The sequence below is a fragment of the Hypanus sabinus genome, chromosome 28, assembly GCF_030144855.1.
Source record: "Hypanus sabinus isolate sHypSab1 chromosome 28, sHypSab1.hap1, whole genome shotgun sequence".
Lineage (NCBI taxonomy): Eukaryota > Metazoa > Chordata > Chondrichthyes > Myliobatiformes > Dasyatidae > Hypanus > Hypanus sabinus.
In genome coordinates this window covers 37,864,409-37,880,017 of record NC_082733.1, presented here as the reverse complement: position 1 = coordinate 37,880,017, position 15,609 = coordinate 37,864,409, and the positions used below count along the sequence as shown (strand labels likewise).

The window sequence follows — 15,609 nt, the reverse complement described above, 5'->3', positions numbered from 1 at the left end:
CTGCTGGAGGATGTGCAGGGGTCTTGAGCCTTGGCAAGCTTTACTCAACATAGTTTGTGGATGGGACTCTGGAGTTCGTGCGATGATGTGTTTGTGGCTTCTGGATACTCCATTTTTGTGTTGGAATGTTGTGCAACTTTGATTGGGGCAGAGTGGCTCTATGGCTTGCAGTCAATGAATGACACAGTGCTAAATAGAACTGAACTAAGCAGAGCATTCCTAGACTGTTTCAATGACTGGTTTGATGTTTTATATTGTGTTTTTTTTCCACTTTTTTTTGTTGCCTTGCACAATTTGTTCTCTTTTTTGCATGCTGGGTGCTTGATGTTTTCTTTTAACAGTCTCCAAGGTGTTTCTTTGTTTCATGGCTGTCTGTGGGTGGATGAATCTCAGGGTTGCGTACTGCTTAACATATTTTGATAATGTACTTTGAATCTCTGAACATTTTCTTTGAAGTTCTGAATATTGAACGATTACATACTGTGTCTGGAGTATTGCTAGATTCATTTATGTAAGAAAGTGGGAGATATAAAGAGCTGCAAATTGTAGAGGGTTGAGTGGAGGTTCATGAGAATGATCCTAGGAATGGAAAGGATAAGGTATGAGGAGCGTTTGGTGGCTCTGGGCCTGTACTTGGTGGAGTTTAAAAGAATGAGGGGGCATCACATATAATATTGAAAGGCTTAGATAGAGTGAACATTTTCAATAGTGGGGGAGTCTAGGAACAGGGGGAACAACCTCAGAATAGAACTATGACCGTTTAGGACAATGATGAGCAGGAATTTCTTTAGCCAGAGGGTGGTGAATCTGTGGAATTCATTGCCATGGACGGCTGTGGAGGCCAGGTCATTGGTTATATTTAAAACAGAGATTAATAGGCTTTTGATTAGTATGGGTGACAAATTTTTTGGGAGAAGGCAGGAGAATGGGGTTGAAAGGGATAATAAATCACCCATGATGGAATGGCGGAGCAGACTCAAGGAATGGAAAGGCCTAATTCTGCTCCTATGTCTTATGATAATAAGATCTTGTATAATTTCAAATGCCATTGGATGAATTGGGTCTATTATGAGTTAAAGCAAGCAAGCAGAAAAAGAGATGTTCATGTCAGGTTGTGTCATTTTAGTAGATGTAGTAGTTATATTTTGCTTAAGTTCAGAATATTGAAGTATTACGTATCTGGTCTAGAGAATTGCCAGTCCGAATTTCTTTAGGAGGAGGAGGAAGAAACAGACTGCTGCAAATGGATCTGCGTAGCTGGATGTAAAGGGTGGGTCTTGAACTCATGGAGTAGGTTTAAAGTCAACTAAGTGTATCTGAAGGGCCTTATTGAGAAGTTCAACAACACAGCAGGATGTCCATGCCGTAGGCTGTAAGAACTTAAAGAAGAAATCATTAGCAAGAATGCCACAGTGTTTACAATAACCCATATGATGAGGTTTGTTGGCTTTCCAGTGAGTAGTGACAGGTTGGGAAATGGGCATGTGACATTATTGTTCCCCAGGTGACTGTGACATCAATTCTTCACTGTTTTGACATACCATCAGATGGTTGGGCAAGAGTCTTGACATTTGAATAAATATGTTTTCAGGTGAAAAAGAGGATTGGGAAGGAAATCCTAGTGTTTAGGCAGTAACAACTAAGGCCAATTGGAATGATTTTCTTCCTTACACTATCACTATTGTCTCTGAGGAAGCAGTTCTATGAGATAAAAGCAGAAAATGCTGGATATACTTAGCAGGTTAAGCAACACGTAGAAAAAAAAAAGAAGCGATTTAATGTCTCAGATAAAAGACTTCTTGTCAGAATTGACAAAGAGTAAAACAAAGTTAGTTTTAAATTGAGGAGAAGATCTGGGAGGGCTGAGTCAGCCAAAAGGAAACCTCTCTGAAAGGATGAAGGTGGGTTTCTCAGGTGATGTTGCTTTTGAACATATCTGGTTGATGGGATATTGAGAGAATTCAGAAAGGGGAGAGGAATATGTAAAATTTATGGTACATGGACTAAAGATGGAAGAAGTACTCAGCCAATCCAATAATATTAGTGGAAACTTAGCTTCTTTTCCAGGTAGATAATTTATACATAGAAAGAATGAGTTATCACCTTTGCGTCCACTCCTCTCTGCAGTTTCTTTTGTTCCTGCACATTTATTAATGGCATTCATTGACTAATGGTCTAGACTTTTACTTCCTTTGATTTGCTAATTACACCACCAAATTTTCTGTTGTCACTGCCACTCCCTTCCCAACAGAACTGTGTGAGTAAACTTCACTGGGCAGACCCCTGCAGTTTCAGAAAATTGTTCTCACTAGCACCTTCTCAAGGGGAATTTGGGATAGGTGATAAATAATGGCAATTACTATATCAAGTAAATTAATAAGTAGAAATGATGGAAACATGGAACAGACCAATGGATCAAAGTGGCTAAAATCTTAGAAAAGTATGTTGCTATGTAGAAGCCTTCATTCTTTAATTGGAGAAGTTCCTAAATGATTTAAATAGTTGCTGCATTGTTTTAAATCGGTTGCATTAGATGGCCAGCAATGTTCTTTTCATTCTGAGACCCCATCCACTCCAGACTCTCTTCTCCCCTCTTCCATCAGGCTAAAGATACAAAAGCCTGAAAGCACGTATCACCAGGTGTAAGGACAACTTATTATCCTACAGTACAACCATCATGCTCCAGAACTGGGATGGATTGCGTGAACCAGAATCACTGACGTATTTTGTGGAATTTGTTGTTTTGTGGCAGCAGTACAGTGCAATACATAAAATGTACTATAAATTATAATACAAAATATATCTTAATAAAATGTGCAAAAATAGTTATGTTCGTAGGTTGATGGAGAATTCAGAACTCAGGTTGCGGAAGGTAAGAAGCTGTTGCTAAAGTGTTGAGTGTGTGTCTTCAGGCTGCTGTACTTTCTCCTTGATGGAAGGAATGTGAAGAGGGGGTGTCCTGGGCAACTCTGAAATTATTCTACATCCTACAGACTCACTTTCAGGGACTCTACATGTCAAGTTCTTTTATTATTTTGGTTGTTTGTCAGTTTTTGTTTAAGTATAATTTTTGTAAATTCTGTAGTACTTTATTTTCCTGTAAATCCTGTAAATCTCAAGTTAGTATGCAGTAGCATAAGTACCTTGATAATAAATTTTACTTTGACTTTTGACTTCTACCTTGCTGTTATAAGATCAGTGTAATGGAATAAAAAGAATGCAGAAGTAACAAAGCAGCAGAGGCATTACGCTGACAACTTGACATGCAAACTCTTTCAATGTTGGCACTATTCTGAAGCAATCTTTCCTATGTAATTCCATTCATGAAGAACTGCGAGGTTTCCTTGGGGTCCTTTTGGAGAACACTTCTGCTTCTCGCCAACCCACTGCTTGCAAGCACTTGGATTTGGTTCTTGGAGCTTAGTAAAACAGAGGGCTATAGGTAAGCCTAGTAATTTCTAAGGTGGGGACATGTTCAGCACAACTATGTGGGCTGAAGGGCCTGTATTGTACTGTAGGTTTTCTATGTTTCCTATTTTATATTACCAAATTATAGGAAAGATGTCAACAAAATAGAGAGAGTACAGAGGAGATGTACTAGGATGTTACCTGGGTTTGAGCACCTAAGTTACAGAGAAAGGTTGAACAAGTTAGGTCTTTATTCTTTGGAGCATAGAAGGTTGAGGGGGGACTTGATAGAGTTATTTAAAAATATAAGGGGGATAGATAGAGTTGATGTGGATAGGCTTTTCCCATTGAGAGTAGGGGAGATTCAAACAGGAGGACATGAGTTGAGCGTTAGGGGGCAAAAGTTTAGGGATAACACGAGGGGGAACTTCTTTACTCAGAGGGTGGTAGCTGTGTGGAATGAGCTTCCAGTAGAAGTGGTAGAAGCAGGTTCGGTATTGTCATTTAAAGTAAAATTGGACAGGATATGGACAGGAAAGGAATGGAGGGTTATGGGCTGAGTGCAGGTAGGTGGGGCTAGGTGAGAGTAAGCGTTCGGCATGGACTAGAAGGGCCGAGATGACCTGTTTCCGTGTTGTAGTTGTTATATGGTTATATTTTCTTGTAGACCATTTGGTTCATCAAATTTTTGCCACATTCAGAGCAATTCCTGAATCCTGTGCACATTTCCCATGTCACACTTCTACTGACTATTCCTTATCATAAGACCATAATTAGAATTAGACCATTTGGCCCATGGAGTCTGCTCCACCATTTTATCATGGCTGATCCATTTTTCCTCTCAGCCCTAATCTCCTTCCTTCCTTCCTGCACCCCATCATACCTTGACTAATCAAGAATCTATCAACCTCTGCCTCAAATATACCAAATGACTTGGCCTCCACAGCCACCTTAAATATAAAACATAGAATAGTACACCACAGTGCAGGCCTTTTAACCTGTGATGTTGTGCCAACCCTATAACTTTCTTCAAGACCAGTCTAACCCGTCTCTCCTACATAGCTCTCCAGGACATCTTCAAGGAGCAGTGTCCATTATTAAGGACCTCCAGCACCCAGGGCATGCCCTTTTCTTACTGTTACCCTCAGGTAGGAGGTACAGAAGCCTGAAGGCAAACACTCAGCGATTCAGGAACAGCTTCTTCCCCTCTGCCATCCAATTCCTAAATGGACATTGAACCCTTGAACCCTACCTCCCTTTTCAATATGTATTATTTCTGTTTTTTGCATGATTTTTAATCTCTTCAATATATGTATACGGTAATTGATTTACTTATGTATTTATTTTCTTCTATATTATGTATTGCATTGAACTACTGCTGCTGAGTTAACAAATTTCATGACACATGCCAGTGATAATAGACCTTATTCTGATTCTGATATTTTTTCCTTTAATACTGTGTTTATCTGAGAGCCTCTTAAATCTGCTTAATGTATCTGCCTCTACCAGCTCAACCCCTAGCAGTGCATTTCTCACATCCACCACTCACAAAAGTTCAAAGTGAACTTTATTATTGGAGCACATACGTGCAACCACATACAACCCTGAGATTCTTTTTCCTGCGGGCATATCTATGGAACAGTAGCTGTAGACAGGACCAATGAACAACAAACTCTGCAGATGCTAATATAAATAGATTGCAATAAATACCAAGAGCATGAAGTAGAGGTGGCTCCTCGGTAGAGATCGTTAAGAGCACTCAATTTCTTGGTGTTCACCTGGCAGAGAATCTCACCTGCTCCCTCAACACCAGCTCCATAGCAAAGAAAGCCCAGCAGCGTCTCTACTTTTTGCGAAGGCTGAGGAAAGTCCATCTCCCACCTCCCATCCTTATCACATTCTACAGAGCATTGAGAGCATCCTGAGCAGCTGCATCACTGCCTGGTTCGGAAATTGTACCATCTTGGATCGCAAGACCCTGTAGCGGATAGTGAGGTCAGCTGAGAAGAAAATCAGGGTCTCTCTTCCTGCCGTTACGGACATTTACACTACAAGCTGCATCCGCAAAGCAAACAGCATTATGAAGGACCCCACACACCCCTCATACAAACTCTTCTCCCTCCTGCCATCTGGGAAAAGGTACTGAAGCATTTGGGCTCTGATGACCAGAATGTGTAACAGTTTCTTCCTCCAATCTATCGGACTCCTCAATACCCAGAGCCTGGACTGACACCTTACTACCCTTTTGTCTTGTTTATTATATATTGTAATGCCTGCACTGTTTTGTGCACTTTACGCAGTCCTGGGTAGGTCTGTAGTCTAGTGTAGTTTTTTTTTCTGTGTTGTTTTTACGTAGTTCAGTGTAGTTTTTGTACTGTGTCATGTAACACCACGGTCCTGAAAAACATTGTCTCATTTTTACTATGTACTGTACCAGCAGTTCTGGTCGAAATGACAATAAAAAGTGACTTGACTTGAAGGTAAAGAGTCCTTCAGGTAAGCCCATCAGTTGTGGGAACACCAGTGTAATTATTCCCATTTGTTCAAGAGCCTGATGGTTGAGGGGTAGCAGCTGTTCCTGAATGTGATGGTGCGAGCCCCAGGGCATTCGGACCTTCTACCTGTGCTAGAAAAAAAGATCTGCCTTTGCTATCCCACCCCCTATACTTTCCACCAGTATCTTAAAGTCATGTCCCCACACACATTAGCCATTTCCACCTTTGAAATGGGTGTTGGATTGTCCACTATATCTATGCCACTTATCATCTTGTACACCTCTATTAAGTCACCTGCTTTGCTCAAAAGAGAAAAGCCCCAGCTTGCTCAACCTATCCTCATAAGACATGCTCTCTGATCCGGGCAGCATCCTGGTGAATCTTCTATCACCCATGGTTTGACATAACTAAATTATATTAAAGTCAATGACAAGTTTATTGTCAAATGCAGCGACTCTGTGACTTCAGATATAACCTGATGTGCATACCCTGATGATCAGTGAAGCACTGTTTATTGGGTATTTTCCAGTCAGGACTTTAGCCACCACTGTGGTCACTACACTCTCATTGTCCTTTCACTCCAAAGTTCTAGAAAACGTGGGAATTCCCTGGACGCAGAGTAAACTGGAAAAACTGGCTGATGCAGCTCGAACTGAGCAATTAAGATATTGAAATTGACAGCCTGCCCCTCCCAGCAGGATTACTCTCTAATGTGTTTAGGAATTCAGTGCAGAATAGTAAAAAAAAGCTGGCTTCCAAACACACTCGTGGTTTAATCAGTTGTAAAATTCCACCTGCATCAGGTGCTTAAGGTGTTAAGAGGAACAAGCGAACAACAATCAGCCCTTGTACCCTGTTCACTGACTCATGATTATGGTTGATCCAAGTTAACCCCATCTTCTTGGTAACTGCTTTGTCTAGAATCATAGAGCACTACTTCATATAAGCAGACCCTTCATCCCATTATTCTGTTCTGAACTGTTATTCTGCCCAGCCCCATTGACCTGGACCATACCCCTCCCATCCACATACTAATTCAAAATTTTCTTAAACGTTGCAATCATTATTGGTTCCATTAGACAGATGCAGCATGGATTCAGAAAGGGCAGGTGCTGTTTGACAAACTTACTGGAGTTCTTTGAAGACATAATGAGTGCAGTGGATAGAGGGGAACAGGTGGATGTCGTATACTTAGATTTCCAGAAGGTGTTCGATAAGATGCCGCACAAGAGACTTATAAATAAGATACGGATGCATGGAGTCGGAGGAAGTGTATTGGCATGGATAGTGGATTGGTTAACCAATAGAAGGCAGAGAGGTGGTATAAATAGGTGTTTTTTTCAGTTGGCAGTCTGTAGTGAGTAGCGTGCTGCAGGGGTCAGTACTGGGCCCGTTGCTGTTTACCATTTACATTGATGATTGGGAAGAGGAGACTGAGTGTAGCGTAGAAAAATTTGCTGATGACACTAAACTGAGTGGAAAAGCAAATTGTACAGAGAATGTGGAGAGTCTGCAGAGGGATATAGATAGGTTATGTGAGTGAGCCAAGGTCTGGCAGATGGAATACAATGTTGGTAAATGCGAGATCATCCACTTTGGAAGGAATAATAGAAGAGCAGATTATTATCTAAATGATGAAAGGTTGCAGCATGCTGTTGTGCAGAGGGACTTGGGAGTGTTTGTGCATGAATTGCAAAAAGTTGGCTTGTAGGTAGAACAGGTTATTAAGAAGGCAAATGGAATGTTGGCCTTTATTGCTAGAGGGATTGAATGTAAGAGCAGGGAGGTCATGTTGCAACTATACAGGGTACTGATGAGGCCACACCTGGACAACTGTGTGTAGTTCTGGTCTCCATACTTGAGGAAGGATATACTAGCTTTGGAGGCAGAGCAGAGGAGGTTCACCAGGTTGATTCCAGGGATGAAGGGGTTAACCTATGAGGAGAAATTGAGTCGCCTGGGACTATACTCTCTGAAGTTCTGAAGAATGAGAGGGGATCTTATAAAAACATGCAAAATTTTGAAAGGGATAGATAAGATAAAAGTAAGAAAGTTGTTTCCATTGGTAGGTGAGACGAGAACTAGGGGACATTGCCTCAAGATTCAGGGGAGAAGATTTAGGACAGAGATGAGGAGAAACTGTTTTTCCCAGAGAGTGGTGTATCTGTGGAATTCTCTACCCAGGGAAGCATTTGAGGCTTCTTCACTAAATATATTTAAGATGCAGTTAGATAGGTATTTACATAGTGAGGGAATTAAGGATTATGGGGGAAAGGCAGGTAGATGGTGCTGAGTTTACGGGCAGATCAGCCACGATTTTATTGAATGGTGGGGCAGGCTCGATGGGCTGGATGGCCTCCTCCTGCTCCTATTTCTTATGTTCTTATGTTCAGTCGAACCCCCATCTACTACTTCTGCTGGCAGCTCATTCCACATGCTCATTACCCTGTGTGCCGAAGTTACCCTTCAGGCTTCCCTTAAATAATTTACCTTTTACCCTTAACCTATGACCTCAGTCTTCTTTGTCTCACCCACCTCAGCGGAAAAAGCCTGCTTCTATACCCCTCACAATTTTGTATACTGTCATCAAATTTCTCCTCGTTCTCCTATGCTCTAGGGAATAAAGTTTAGTTTTTAAAAAAATAAAGACTAATTTAATGTTTTTTTTTAAGGAGAAATGTATTCCGGGGAATAAGAATGTTATTCACTTTACACTCTAGAAATTTGTAATGTAATTTAAACTGGTTCGTCATGATGGCACATTATGGGTGTTGCAACATTATGGTTGACTTTGTTATCTATCTGGGTGGTAGTTAACTATTTCAGGGCAGAGCACTCACTTGAGCAAAAAAAAAACTGCTGAAGGCATTCGGGGTCAGGCAGCATCTGTGAAGGGAAATGGATAGTCAGCGTTTCATGTTGAGACCCTTCATTTGTTTCCCCCCTCAGGTTTAATACTTGAATCAATTATTTAACCTAAAATGGTCTCTTCTTATCTGTGATAAACTGACTAGAGTAACAGTCCCAAGGAAGATAAAGTTAGTTATCATATATAGAACCTTGTGGCTAGCTGGAATTTTTGTAACTTAAGAAAATTCCATGAAACTTCTGATTGATAAAAAAAACATATCAGAAGAAAAGCCAAGCTATAGTTCACTGAGAGTTTGAGGAGATTTGAAATTCAACAAAGACGATCGCAAATTTCTACAGTTGTACTGTGGAGAGCATTCTACTTGTCTGCATCACTGTTTGGTATGGGGGGCGGGGGCTGCAGAAAGTTGTAAATTCACTCGGCTCCATCATGGGCGCTAGCATCCAAGACTCTTCGAGGAGGGGCGCCTCAAAAAGGTGTCATCCAGCACTAAGGACCCCAATCACCCAGGGTGTGCCCCCTTCTCATTGCTTCCATCAGTAAGAAGGAACCGAGGCCTGAAGACACACACTCTATGATTCAGAAGAGGCTTCTTCCCCTCTGCCATCAGATTTCTGAATAGACATGAACACTTCCACACTACTGTGCAGTACTTATTTAACTTAACCTTTTAAAATATATATACTCACAGTAATTTACAATTTTTGCTATGATGTATTGCAATGTACTTCTGCATTGCAACAAATTTTTTTGATGTATGCCAGTGATATTAAATCTGATTCTGTCTTGAATTGGAGAATGCTGGAAAGAAACAATTTAAAAACACAACACACGCACAATTCTGGAGGACATCAGCAGGTCAGGTCCTGTTTGGTGGCGCAATAATATCAGCACCGGACTCCGGAGCGAGGGTTCCCGTGTTCGAATCCAAGTCGGGGTGAGCATCGAGCTAGCAACTCGGCCTCGTAAAAACAAAAATAGCTTGCAATGGAAACACCGTCATGACGGTGCCCCGATAGCTCCACTGCCATTTAAGGGCTATTCTTCTTCTTCTCAGCAGGTCAGGCAGCATCTATGGAAAAGAGTAAATAGTTGACATTTCGGGCCGAGACCCTTCATCAGGACCAGGGAAAAAAAGTTGAGAAGTCAGAGTAAGAAGGTGGGGGAGGGAAGGGGAGGGGGAAAAAAGACAAACTGGTTCTGATTAAAGGTCTTAGGTTTCATCTTTGTTCGTTTATCTTTCTCTCACATGTCATCCCAGTGCCTCCTGCAATTTGTTTTTTATTTTAGAGTTCTAATATTTGCAGTTATTTTTTTTACACAAAAATGTTTTGGGTGTTTGCCTTTCATTAGAACTTGTCTTAATAGACCCCAAAATGCAGACATTTAAAATACATTGAGCCTTGTTTTGCTATAATTTTACTTTTATTTCAGATTATCAGTATTTTGTTCATTTGCCAGGATTTTTTCCATTCTGCTGACTATTTACAAACATGAGAAAATCTGCAGATGCTGGAAATCCAAAGCAATACACATGAAATCCCAGGCTACTGTGGGAGGCGAGGGAGGAACTTGCTGAACCTCTAGCGATGGAGGATTGGAGGGTTGCGGATGTTGTTCCCTTATTCAAGAAAGGGAGTAGAGATAGCCCAGGAAATTATAGACCAGTGATTCTTACTTCAGTGGTTGGTAAGTTGACGGAGAAGATCCTGAGAGGCAGGATTTATGAACATTTGGAGAGGTATAATATGATTAGGAATAGTCAGCATGGCTTTGTGAAAGGCAGGTCGTGCCTTTCGAGCCTGATTGAATTTTTTGAGGATGTGAGTAAACACATTGATGAAGGAAGAGCAGTGGATGTAGTGTATATGGATTTCAGCAAGGCATTTGATGAGGAACCCCATGCAAGGCTTATTGAGAAAGTAAGGAGGCAAGGAGGCATGGGATCCAAGGGGACATTGCTTTTTGGATCCAGAACTGGATTGCCCACAAAAAGCAAAGTGTGGTTGTAGATGGGTCGTATTCTGTATGAAGGTTGGTGACCTGTGGTGTGCCTCAGGGATTTGTTCTGGGATCCCTACTCTTAGTGATTTTTGTAACTGACCTGGATGAGGAAGTGGAGGGATGGGCTAGTAAATTTGCTGATGACACAAAGTCTGGGGGTGCTGTTGATAGTTTGGAGGTCTGTCAGAGGTTACAGTGGGGCATTGATAGGATGCTGGGCTGAGAAGTGGCAGATGGAGTTCAATCTAGGTTTGTGTGAGGTGGTTCATTCTGGTAAGACCATTCTGATGGCAGAATATAGTATTAATGGTAAGACTCTTGGCAGTGTGGAGGATCAGAGGGATCTTGGGGTCTGAGTCCATAGGACACTCAAAGCTGCTGCGCAGGTTGACTCTGTGGTTAAGAATGCATATGGTGCATTGGCCTTCATCAATTATGGGATTGAGTTTAGGAGCCAAGAGGTAATGTTGCAACTCTATAGGACCCTGGTCAGACCCCACTTGGAATACTGTGCTCAGTTCTGGTCACCTCACTACAGGAAGGATGTGGAAGCCATAGAAAAGGTGCAGAGGAGATTTATAAGGATGTTGCCTGGATTGGGGATCATGCCTTGGAATAGGTTGAGTGAACTTGGCCTTTTCTCTTTGGAGCGACGGAGGATCAGAGGTGACCTGATGGAGGTGTACAAGATTTTAAGGCATTGATCGTGTGGATAGTCAGAGACTTTTCCCCAGGGCTGAAATGGCTAGCACGAGAGGACACGGGTTTAAGGTGCTTGAAAGTAGGTACAGAGGAGATGTCAGGGGTAAGTTTTTTTTACGCAGAGTGGTGAGTGAGTGGAATGAGCTGCCAGCGATGATGGTGGAAGCAGATCCGATAGGGTCTTTTAATAGACTCCTTGACAGGTACTTGGAGCTTAGAAAAATAGAGGGTTATGGGTTACCCTAGGTAATTTCTAAGGTAGGGACATGTTCAGCACAGCTTTGTGGGCTGAAAGGCCTGTATTGTGCCATAGGTTTTCTATGCTTCTATGAAATGTTGGTGGAACTCAGCAGGTCAGACAGCATCTATGGAAATGAATGGACAGTTGACGTTTCAGGCCGAAACCCTTCTTCAGGCCTGAAGACAGCTATTTATACTCCACTTCAGAGAAGAAGTTTCAATGGTTCAATAGTTCCCTTTAATATCAGGGAATGTATACAATATGCAATCTGAAATTCTTACACTCCGTAGACATCCGCAAAACAGAAGAAGACAAAACCCAAAGAATGAATGACATAAAGACCTAAGAACTCCAGAGCCCCCTACCCCCTTCCTACGCACAAGCAGCATTATCTCTCCCCCTCCCCCCACTTATTCCAGCATAAAGCATCAACATTCCCACCACCCACCATGGCAGCATCAGCAGAACCCTCGAAGTGAGACCATGGTCTACAGTACATCAAAAACTAACTCTTCACCCCAACATTTTGGACATCCCGCAGACTCTCTCCCTCACTAGCAAGGGGAGAGGGAGATATCGCTGCTTCCACAACAACAGTTACTATTTCAATGTTACGGTCAGTGTGAAGCGTTTTATTTCGCGATTCCAACTCGAGAATCGTCAGATCAGTTGTGGAGTACAGAGCCCTCTAACAGCCACTCTTGCTGCCTTCGATGGTCCGGCTCCCATTATGCTTCAGCACATAACACCGGCGAGAACTCGTGTCCACAGGGCCACGCAGTGCACGAAGTCACCCGACGTAGACATACTGAGACGCAGCCAATTGGTGAGCTCCAAGAATGGGAACACACTGTCGTGTCAACCACAGTTTTTGAGTGCTGCTGGAGTTCAAAGGTCCCAGTAGGACCCCAACCACCCTGAAAAGATAAATAGAGACATTAGAATGGAAAGAATTCAGCTGTTTCGCTGACGAGCTGAGAGAAGTCGCCCACTGGCGCCATCTTTAGCTCTTTCAACATTTCATAGTTTAACGATCGTGCAGATATGCTAGAAGTCTTGTTCCTCTGAAGATTAGAACCCTAATCACAACAGCTTAACAACACTATGACCACTTTCCACTAAAATTGAGTTTTTTTTTGTTCTAATTGTCTTGTATTTTTGTTCTAGTGCATGTTGGGGAATCCAAGTGTTGTGTCAAAATTGTAATTTTTTTCCTCCTGTAAAAATTGCACTTCAGTTATGTTTAATTTGTTATTTTTTCTCGTGATTGCTGTTTTAATGTATGTATCTGTGATGCTGCAAGTTAGTTTTTTTTTAATTGTACCTTTGCATATTTGTACTTGCGCATATAACAATACACTCAACTTTAGCTTTGACTTATTTCTGATGATATGTGCGGCATCACCTTGAGTCTTTATGTTGTTACGTCCTTTGATATTGTAACCCATGGCACCGGGGGCGGCACTTTAGCGTAGTGGTTAGCGCAGTCTCTCTACAGCACCAGCAGCCGCTGCTCAGAGTCCCATTCTGTGGCTGGCTGTAAAAAGTTTGTACGTTCTTCCCACGACTGTGTGGGTTTCCTCTGGTGCTCCGGTTTTCTCCCACATTCCAAAGATGTAGAGGTTAGGGTTAGAAAGTTGTGGGCATGCTAGCTTGGCGCTGGAAGTGTGTAGAAATATTGGAACACTGTATATTGGCTTGTAGAGTCGTTTAAAGGTTTATGTTTAAATACTTAAGAGTGTACTGCCATCCAGTGGATAGTGTTTGTAACAGCAAGCTAATTCACTCCGACTGATTAACCTCAAAAATGAATTCTTCTTGCTCATAAAATAAGCAATAATTGCATTTGTATAGTGCCTTTTGTAGTAACAGTTTGCATGTGTTTTGAACAAGGAAGATATAATTAATTGTCCTAATGAAGGCCCCAAATGTCAACTGTTTATTTCATAACTACAAGATTCTGCAGATTCTGGAAATCCAGAGCAGTATACACAAAATACTGGAGAAACTCAGCAGGTCAGGCAGCACCTATGGAGAGGAATAAACAGTTGACATTTTGGGATGAAACACTTCATCAAGAGTCCTGGTGAATAATCCTGCTGAAGAGTTTCAGCCCGAAATGTTGGCTGCACTTGTTTGCGTAGATGCTGCCTGGTGTGCTGAGTTCCTCCAGCATTTTGTGTGTGTGCTGCCCTGAATGTCGGCTGTTTATTTCCCTCCAGTGATACTGCCTGACCTGCTGAGTTCCTCCTGTAGCTCCATTCCTTGTTTTTTTTGTTTGGAAATCTGCTCATAGTTAAAATGCTGGCCTTTGGTGAGATTACCATGTCTTAATTAAATAGTGCAACTGGATATTTGACGTTACTGGAGCCAGTAGATAAGATGTAATGGTATTATCTGGAATGACCCAGTATACACGACTCGCTGCTCCTGTTTACAGAGGTCATGGGTGTCATCAGCTTCTGGCTGGTGTTGGAGGATGATTGCACAGGCAGGCGAGCTTGGAGAGTTGGTGTCAGCCATTTTGAACTGGGTTTAATGTTGCCTTTCCGTGTCCTCACTCTGACGGATTGGTTTAACCTTAATGTTAGCTCTGGACAAAGTTTGGCTCAAACCTGCTAGTCAGTAAGGAGAGTTTTAAAGTGATTTACAACTAATGAAATACTCCTGAAATGTGGTCTAGGACAGAATCAATAGCTATGGTGAGCATAGAGAAAGGTCATGTATCATGGTAGATGATAGTGCAACTTTGTTGGAGATGTGCATTTCCTTATGAATCTCCATGGCAACATGAGTTGCTCTTCATCCACTGGGGACAGGTGGTTAAGCAAGACCCTGGTGATGACTATCCTTGCAGTAGGAAGCATGGGAATCCTATGCAATCAAAGTTAGTTTCTTCCTTGGAGATGGCCATAAGACCATAGCTGGAGCAGAATTAGGCAATTAGAGTCATAGCATCATAGAGAATTACAGTACAGAATCAGATCCTTTGGCCCATCTAGTCCATGCAAAAAAACATTTAAGGTGCTGACTCCAAACAATCTGCACCTGGACCATAGCTCTGCCAGCCATGTATTTATCCAAGCTTTTCATAAACGGTGAAATCAAGCTCGCATGGACCACTTGTGCTGGCAGCTTGTTCCATGCACTCGCAACTCTCTGGGTGAAGAAGTTTTACCTCGTGTTCCCCTTAAACTTGTCATTATTCACCCTTAAGCCATGATCTCTGATTGTAGTCAGTGGAAAAAGTCTGCTTGCACTTACCCTATCTATACACCTCATAATTTTGTGTACCTCTATCAAATCTCCTCTCAATCTTCTACGTTCTAAAGTATAGAGTCCTAATCTACTCAATCTTTCCTTATAACTCAGGTCCTCCAGACCCGGCAACATCCTTGTACATTTCTTTGCATTCATTCAACCTTATTTACATTTTTTCTATAGGTAGATGACCAAAACTGCACACCATACTCCAAATTAGGCCTCACCAACATCTTATACAACTTCATTGTAACATCCCATCTTCTGTACTCAATATGTACATTGATTTTGAAGGCCAATGTGCTGAAAGCTTTCTTTATGACCCTATCCTCCTGTGATGCCACTTTCAATGAATTATGTGCCAGTATTCCCAGATTCTTTTGTTGTACCGCAATGCTCAGTGCCTCACCATTCACTGCGTAAAACCTACCCTGGTTGGTCCTACTGAAGTTCAAAACCTGGCACTTGTCTGCATTAACTTCCATCTGCCATTTTTCAGCTCATTTTTCCAGCTGATGTAGATGCCTCTGCAAGCCATGATAGCCTCCTCACTGTCCACTACACCCTCAATCTTCGTGTCATCTAAAAATTTGCTGATCCAGTTCACCACATTATCATCCAGGTCA

The 15,609-nt window shown here is 41.9% G+C and overlaps 1 protein-coding gene across 2 annotated transcripts in view; it reads left to right on the top strand.

Annotated features, from left to right (window-relative positions):
• The window catches only part of LOC132382367 (uncharacterized), an 80,440-nt gene that overhangs the window by 47,040 nt on the left and 17,791 nt on the right, over positions 1-15,609 (top strand). The gene's annotated exons all lie outside the window — the stretch shown is intronic.